This window comes from Triticum aestivum, chromosome 1D, assembly GCF_018294505.1.
Source record: "Triticum aestivum cultivar Chinese Spring chromosome 1D, IWGSC CS RefSeq v2.1, whole genome shotgun sequence".
NCBI classification, from domain to species: domain Eukaryota; kingdom Viridiplantae; phylum Streptophyta; class Magnoliopsida; order Poales; family Poaceae; genus Triticum; species Triticum aestivum.
Genome location: NC_057796.1, coordinates 349602276 through 349611424, shown reverse-complemented (window position 1 = coordinate 349611424; position 9149 = coordinate 349602276). Strand labels below are relative to the sequence as shown.

General features: G+C 52.0%; 1 pseudogene; it reads left to right on the top strand.

Annotated features, from left to right (window-relative positions):
* The first annotated feature begins 7261 nt into the window (after positions 1 to 7261).
* LOC123169827 (E3 ubiquitin-protein ligase SGR9, amyloplastic-like) lies at positions 7262 to 8589 on the top strand (annotated as a pseudogene).
* The last annotated feature ends 560 nt before the right edge of the window (positions 8590 to 9149 follow it).

The window sequence follows — 9149 nt, the reverse complement described above, 5'->3', positions numbered from 1 at the left end:
TCTTTTTGGATCTCTGACGCCGCATGTATATGTCTTTGTAGGCTGACTCCACTCCGTGCACCCTCCTTTACAACATGAATGGCGGGTTGGTGGATGTGGGGAAGGGTACTATAGTGAAGCCTAAGGATCGATTGTTTCACCGCCGGCAGATGCCTGATAATGCCTTAAGGGTCTCCGTGGCGAGTGTGAAAGCGGGCTACGAGGGTCTCCCTCGTCCGATACAAACCGATGGAGAGGATGACGAGACCCCCACGCAGCTTGGCCAATGCAAAAATTGGCCAATCCTGTGGCCGAAAAATCTTCTTCGTGTCGAGGTGGCCGGGAGCACACCAACGGGACCTCGGGAAGGTATGACCATAACCCCTCCTACACAAGTACAACCATCATCTGTGCTGCTTGCTGAGATCGAGAGACACGAGGAAGGAGGGCCAACCGTTCCGGCAAATGATGCCATCTGCCCCATGGAAGAGGATATGGATGATGACATGGAGGAGGCCGAGGACCCTCTCCAGTATATCAATACCGGCTATGACATGGAAGTAACACTGAGTCAACCATATGAATCTGAGATGCATGTACCAGAGCCGGAACGTCCTCGGGAGTGCAAGAAGTCTTTGTTCATGCAATCCTCGCAGGACACGCCTCCAGATGCCGGTTCCACCCAAGCTCAACTACTTAGCTAGAGTCATCCAATGCTGAGCCCGGCAACACTAGGGGTGGTGCTCAGGGAGGGTCTGACAGACCCACCAGCACTTCAGCCCACTAAGAAGAAGCAGAGGAAGAGACCGACGGCGAGAAAATCCAATAAAGCTAGCAATGTTGGTTCTAGCAGCCAGCTGCCTTCTACCAAGGTTGATAGTGTACCGATGAAACATGCGCCATTAATCCATGTCGCGGGAGAGCCAATGGTACCGGCGAATGCACTAGCTGCCATAACAGGGGATCTCAGGAGACTCCATGACCATGTGCTTTCGACAGAGAGAAGCCTCCTCGCCTCAGATGATCCAGGATACCCACTTTATACGGTTCATGTGCCGAGCAGTTGCAAGATGTACGTCCACACATGCCGCGCGGACCTCTTCTTCCTGAGGTTTGATTACATCTTCCAGATGTTTCAAATGAGGACACTCGATTTTACGTTCGTCCGCCTATATGCGCTGCACATGAACTACATCATCAGGAGAGAGCAAGTCGCCGGTCTTGCGGTCGCAGACCCATACTACATGCATGAGGGCTTCTTGTCAATCAATGATGCCAACCGTCAATATGCAAGTCAGTACATCGAAGAATTCTTGGTCGACAATAAGGACAAAGAAACGATTCTCCTACCTTATCATCCCTGGTAAGTCATCCGCGGATAGCACTATAACACATACGTGCATTTCAATAGTTACTTTGCACGCATGGAGGCTAACTTGATCGTGTATTTTGCGCAGCGGGGGGTGTCGTGCCGTTCTCATCGTTCTTTACCCGCGTTACTCCCACGCTCTATATTTGGACCCGTCGAAGAACATACACAAGAAAGATTACACACACATAAAGTATGTTCTGGACAGAGCTATGCTGGGCTTCAGCATGCGGGGTGGCTACATCCAATGCAAAAAAAACAAATATGGCCGGGCATTGTTTCGGCCACAAGACTGACTTCTGTTGCATCCAGCAACCGGCAAGAAGTGACAATGACGGATTCTACGTCATCCATCTAATGATGGAGTACAGAAGGGATGTGCAATCACTTTGCATGAAATCTTCATCCGATACCCATATCCAGAGATGGGCCGAAGCCGTTCCGAATAATCAACTTCAAAATGATTTCTACCAGATCCAGCAGGAAATTGCGTCCATCATCATGAAAGATGTCCTCGAAGAGAATGGGATGTTCTACGGCGGCCCAATATCGCGAGCTGACGTCCGAACCCGCATTGCCCTACAGCGTCAAGACATGACGCCTTTCACTAAGCTTGGTGACACCCTCCCGGATATGGATAGATGGGGAGAGTGCACTGCTTAAAAACAATGTGTCTGTTTAGTTACTTGTTACTTTTTGTACGACGAAACTTCGAATTTCACAGTGTACGACGAAACTATTAGACGTATGGTGCCGCGCTCTAGTTAATTACTTTCGGTACAATGAAATTTGTTAACTATGTTTACTATATATGTTGCTTCTATTTCATATATATATGTGCATCTCTGACAGGTATGTAGATCAACGATGGCGAGGAAGTGGTATGCCGTGTATGTAGGGCATGTTTCGGGTGTGTATGATGATTGGCCAGAGTGTCAGGCCCAAGTCTCTGGCTTCTCCGGCGGAAGCCAGAAAGGGTTTCATAGCAGAGCGGAAGCCGAAGCTAGTTACTTGAGATTCATAGCACAACAGGGGATTCAGAACCAGCGCCGCTGCAAAAACTACTACATAATACCGCTTTTGATCATCGTGATCGCTCTTATCTTCTATGTGGTCATATCATAGTCTACATAGATGATGAAACATGAGTATGTGACCATGTAGTTGCATGTATTGAGAACTTGTAATGACTTGTAACGCTATTTCGAGACATGTGTTCGACCATGATTGATGAGGATGAGATACTTGAGACATGTGGAGACTTATAATAACTTTGGCTCATCGATGACTCACTTGCTTTTCAATGAATATGCATGTTATTGTATAAACGGTGGATCTGTTTAATTGTGTACAGAGCCAAAACGCAAAAAAAATACAAAAGTTAGCAGTGGCGTGGGGGTAAAGATTACCAATAGTACTCAAGTAACAGTAGCGCTGGCTAGTGCCATGCGCTGTAGATAATTACCAGTAGCGCTGGTTGGAAGCGCGCTGCAGCTAGCTTTATATACCAGTAGCGCTGGGCCAAACAAGCGCTACTGCTAAAAAATAGCTGTAGCGCCGTAGCAGTAGCGCGCCTGCCCGCGCTACTAATAGGAAAAAACCAGCGCTACTGGTAAGGGTTTTCCTAGTAGTGGTGTAGCATCGATGGTTGAGAGACTTCCATTCATGGTTGCAGATGACCTCGTCGGAGTAGGGCGTGAAATGCTTGTGTTCATGGAACCATATGTGAATGTTGTTCCAAAAGGTTGTGCCCTTTTGCGCCATGCCATGGAGAGGATCATGGCTAGTGGCCAACATGCATCGCACAACAGCTCGTCCTCCCGCGTGTTGAAGCTTTCTCATCTACCCTTCTTCTTCGAATCGCCAACTATATCAACCAGATCATCATCCTCGCCGTCCTCCCCCTCCTCCTCCTCCCCCTCTAGCTATTGTTGTCCGGCGGCCCAATGCTGCTATTAATGTGTGTCCACACCTGTCTGGGTGTAGGACTGATGTGTGGCCATCTAGTTGTAGGACTGTTACTAACGGTGGTTGCCGGATTGGGTGCGATCCGAGTCTTCCACCACCCCGTCCTCATAGCCCCCTCCTCCTCCTTAACCTCCATCGTGGATGATGTCGAGCATATCCCATCTGCTCGCCGCCCACCGTCTGCGCCCGGACGAGCTGCGGCGAAGAATACTCGGAGAAGAGTGGTGCCGCGTTAACGTCGACGATGTAAGGCACCTTACCGGCGGGGGTTCCGAGTTGCTTGGCGGCGTAGTAGTACAGAGGCTTGTAATTCTTTGGCCACGACGTTGCTTGTACTGTGGGCGCGCCCTTCTTGCGACGTCCATCCACATCTGCGATGACTACTGCGACCACCACACCCAACGCCACCACCAGGCCCACCGGCGGCCAATCGCTTCTTAAGCTTCTCCTCTTTGCGGCCTTCACTTTGATGTGACGAATGATGACCCACAAGTATAGGGTATCAATTGTAGCTCTTTTCGATAAGTAAGAGTGTCGAACCCAACGAGGAGCAGAAGGAAATGACAAGTGGTTTTCAGCAAGGTAATGTCTGCAAGTGCTGAAATTCGAAGTAGTAGAGTAGTTTGATAGCAAGATAATTTGTAACGAGCAAGTAACGATAGTAGTAGCAAAAGTGCAGCAAGGTATCCCAATCCTTTTGAGGCAAAGGACAGGCCAAAACGGTCTCTTATGATAAGCAAAGCGTTCTCGAGGGTACACGGGAATTTCATCTAGTCACTTTCACCATGTTGGTTCGATTTGTGTTCGCTACTTTGATAATTTGATATGTGGGTGGACTAGTGCTTAGGTGATGTTCTTACTTGAACAAACCTCCTACTTATGATTAACCCTCCCGCAAGCATCCGCAACTACGAGAAAAGTATTAAGAATAAATTCTAACCATAGCATTAAACTTTTGGATCCAGTCGGTCCCTTACGGAATAGCGCATAAACTGGGGTTTAAGCTTCTGTCACTCTCGCAACCCATCATCTAATTGCTACTCCACAATGCATTCCCTTAGGCCCAAATATGGTGAAGTGTCATGTAGTCGACGTTCACATGACACCACTAAGGGAATCACAACATACATACTATCAAAATATCAAACACATATCAAGTTCACATGATTTCTCCTGTGACCTCAAGAACAAAAGTAACTACTCACAAATGATAATCATGCTCAAGATCAGAGGGGTATTAAATAGCATATTGGATCTGAACATATAATCTTCCACTAAATAAACCATATAGTAATCAACTACAAGATGTAATCAACACTACTAGTCACCCAGAAGCACCAACCTATAGTTCTGGTAACAAGATTGAACACAAGAGATGAACTGGGGTTTGAGATGAGATGGTGTTGTTGAAGATGTTGATGAAGATAGCCCTCCCCAAGATGGGAGAGTTTTTGGTGATGATGATGACGATGATTTCCCCCTCCGGGAGGGAAGTTCCCCCGGCGGAATCGCTCCGCTGGAGGGCAAAAGTGCTCCTGCCCAAGTTCCGCCTCGAGACGGCGGCGCTCCGTCCCGAAAGTCCTCTCCTTATTTTTTCTAGGTCAAAATGACTTAAATACCAGAAGATGGGCACCGGAGGTGGGCCTGGGTGAGCACAACCCACCAGGGCGCGCCTGGGCTCCCTGGCGCGCCCAGGTGGGTTGTGCCCACCTGGTGGGCCCCCTCTGGTAGTTATTTTCTTCAATATTCATCATATATTTGATAAAAAATCTCTGTGAATTTTCAGCTTGTTTGGAGTTGTGCAGAATAGGTGGCCTGACATAGCTTTTCCAGGTCCAGATTTCCAGCTGCCGGAATTCTCCTTCTTTGTGTGTACCTTGCATTACCGGAGAAAAGGCATTAGAATTACTCCAAAAAGCATTATTATGGATAAAAACATCATAAATAACAGTAGGAAAACATGATGCAAAATGGATGTATCAACGAGTTTGTCGCGTAGCCGAGCTGATTTTCAGGGCGAGTGTGATGCTCGGATCCTCCGGCACCGCCGCCGCCTCCATCTCGACAGGTTCTCTGATGGTTCCATGGTAGAAGGAAGGAGAGGGTGGGAGAAAAGAGCGGGAATTGGGTGAAGAGCGGCGGGAGATGGAAGAAAAGATTGGGGATTTTGGCACGAAAATAGTGCGGGTTACTACGAAAGCGCGGGCTCCGGCTTCTTTTTGGGTGGGTCGGGGGGTAGAGAGCGACATTTCGCGTGTCCAGATTCCCGCAAAACCCCCCACGTTTCGTTCCTTTTTGTGGAAGAAAACACGCTAGAACCGCTCGACTGACCGATACAGGCCTCGTTCTATGGCTTCCATGGTTCGGACGGCACGGTCCGAATGTAGGGGGCGGTTTGGGGTCACCATTGGAGATGCCCTTATTCCCCATAGTAGGATTAAAATAATTGTGCATGGGGTGGAGCGAACGAGGCACGGGAGTTGTGCGAGTCTTACTCATTTGGAAATTCTAAATTCGTTAAGAGCATCTATAGCCGCGGACAGCAAATCTGGCTCCTCAAACGTCCGCAAACACGTCCTGATGCGTCCGCGGACAGCGGCCGGTCACGTTTTAAATTTACTTCTCTGCGCCCGGATACCTCATATTACAAACCTTAGATCCTTACAAAAGCATGCAAAGGATAAAATCCACATACTACGTAGATCAACTACCTTAATCCTCATCAGAGTTGTCCACTATCTCCGTGCCCGGCTCCGGGTACATGGGCGGCGGCCGCAGCTCTGGCTCCTGCGGCTGCTCTGCGTCGGCCTCCGCCTCCATCTTTGCTTTCACCTCATTGAAGAGCGCGTTGGTCGCCAAAAATTCTTGCCGGATAAACTGCCGGTTGGCCTCCACATAGGCCTCAACCTGGATGGACTCCAGGATGGTCTGCTGCTCTGCCATCTCGGCCACTTGGGCGACCGCAAACTCCGCCTCCACGTCCTCCATGTTGAAGCCCGGAACCGGCGCCAGCTCCTCCTCGGGTTGCTCCGCCTCGTCCTCCTCCGGATCCGCTACCTCCATCGGAGCCGGCTGCTGCTTCTCTTCCTCCTCCTCCTCCGATTCCGGCGAGTTCGGAGGTAGGCCGGTAACGATGCCGGCGCGCCTCGCCGAGATCTCTTGCTCTATCAGGAACCGGCGCTCCGGCATGAGCATAGCTGGTTATCTTTTGCCGAACCATGGCAAAGTCGGGGGGCTGTGGGAAGAGCGGCAGAGCGAGAGAGAGGTGGATGGGCTCGGGCTGGCGGTGCGGAGAGGGAGGACGTGGATGTAGCTAGGGTTGGGAGGTGCCGGTCGACTTAAATAGATGGATTTGACCTTTGGCGGCGAGCCGGAGTGGCGACACACGGCGTTCACACTCCCCACCGGAGGAGACATCCGTCGGACCAACGGGTTTCCGGTCAATTCCGCGTGGGACCCCATCGCCACTCCGACGTGACGGACGTGCCTTGGCGCCCGGGCGCCTCTATATCCGTCCCATATTTAAGCTGAATATGAGGGGTGCTGATCAGGCCGAGCGTTTGAGGCATGTTTGAAGCGTCCGTCTGGATCGAATTTTTATGACAAATCAGTGACCGAGCCGTTCGACCAGGCGTTTGAGGCGGGTTTGAGGCGCGTGTAGATGCGCAATGCACTGGATGGAGGGATCCACGATTTCGACTGTGCAGATCTTACTCATAGAATCACTTCTGTGCAGATTTATACTACTTTGCTAATACATATAAATTTGTACTACTTTGCTAATACATAACCTACTTTCCTCTCTCACAAAGTGTCTAGGAGCACGTGCTACAACCAGCTGTTAATCAATAACCCGTTTCTCTTCTCTCTCCTCTTCTCTCTCCGCCAACTCATCAAAATATAATATTTATAGTCTTACAGTTCACCTACGTCATACTATTATACTTGCTCTTACTCAGGATCCACGATTTCGAGTGTGCCCACAGGACACCGGATCGATGTAAGGCCACACGTGCTACAGTCCAGGTTTACACAAGTTTCCATAGACGCGCTGCATTGCCCTCCAAAACTTTCAAGTGTGTATAAATGCCCTACAAAAAGAGATTTCCCACCATCTCACTCCACTCTCTCCAAAGCTGCCCGCGATCCCGATGGCGGCCAGCCATGCCCACTCGCCGACCCTTTCCTCGTCCGAAACCATAATGGCCGCCCTCCTATCATCCGTTCCCGCCGTGCGGCTCCCTTCGCTCGTCCGGGCGCTTGCCGCAGACGCGCGCCGGCAGCGCGGCCGCCTCGCATTCCTCCTCCTCTCGCTGCCGCATTTCGCCCGCGCCCTCGCGCGGCTCCGCTCCATGCCGCTCCCAGCCAAGGCCGCGCTGCTCGGCCGCGTGCTCCTCCGCTCACTCCTCATGCTGCTCCCGGCGCTCTCCCCCGACGGCTCCCACCACCTTCTACGCCTCCCGACGCCCGACCTCGACGCCGCGCTCCTGCTCGTGGCCATGTGCGACTCCTACTCCCCGGCCGCCTCCTCCGCGTCGCCCGTGGACTGGCACGCGCTGCTCGTCGACGACGTGGTGCGCAACGCGCTCTCCATCTCCGGCCTCGGCGGCACGCCTTGGGCCACTGTCGCCCCCTACCTCGACGCGGCCGCTAAGTGCCGCCGGTTCGCGGACGTCGTGTCGGAGGACCGCGCCGTGGCCGGCGTCGGCAGCGGCAACAAGGACAGCGTGGGGCGCGGAGGCGCGTCGCACGCGACCGTGCTGGCGCTGCCGACCGCGCCCGGGGACGGGACCCCGTGCGCGATCTGCAGGGAGGAGATGGCGCCCGGGCGCGGCGGGGTGTGCGTGCTGCGTCCCTGCGGGCACCGATTCCACTGGCCGTGCGCGCTGCGGTGGCTGGCGCGCCGCAACACCTGCCCGTGCTGCCGCGCCGAGCTGCCCGCGGAGGACGCGCTCGCCGAGACCCGGCGCCTGTGGCGCGCGGTCGACAGGATGGCGGGAGACAGCGGCGGCTGTGCGTGACAGCGCCGGCTGGATCAGAGCGCGGGTGGCATACGGGACGTGCGTTTGGACGTGCTCGCGTGTCCCGGTCTCCAGTTGCAAGTACTGGCGTCAGATTCGTGTGGATGGCGATGGCTTTTGGTGGGCCCGCATGCCGAATAATGGTGTAGGATTACTGTTAGGTACATAAACAAATGGAATGAGACCGAATGTATACTCGTGATTAAGACTCATCATGCCGTATCATCACAATGCAAATTGTGGGTTTAGTTTTGCAGTTTGTGTTAGCTTTGGTGGATCCGAAGCAGGTTTCGCGGGAGAAGATAGGTTGGTGATGATGTTGGCGCCTCGAACAACATGCATTATGGTTGTGTCGATTATTGTAAGATCGTAGTACGGTTACTTTGCCGGAGTAACTGTTGCTGATATATGGAAGCCATTGCCTGAACGCTGAATGGTGGACTAGTGGACGACCCCGGTATTGATCTCATGAGGACGTCCTGCTGCAAAACAGGTGACTGAAAAGTTCGACGGGTTATATTTTTCAGCTTGATTTGACGACCGAGCCGAAAGTGGTTGCTATGATGGTATCTATCGAACACGCAGTAAGTCTAAGATTGCACCTGATATCCCACCGTGTTAACATGTACTGTAGTGCATTTCCGAGAGTGGATGGGCATATATTTATATCATACACCAATTGCTTGAGCTGTTACAATATCATCGGGTTATTCTGAGATGAGATGGCCATGTCGAACTGTCCACTTCATCATGTAGCAAGGGGGGCGGATGGGCATGTCGAAACAGCAATCAGGGCAGACGGGCGCGCGTGG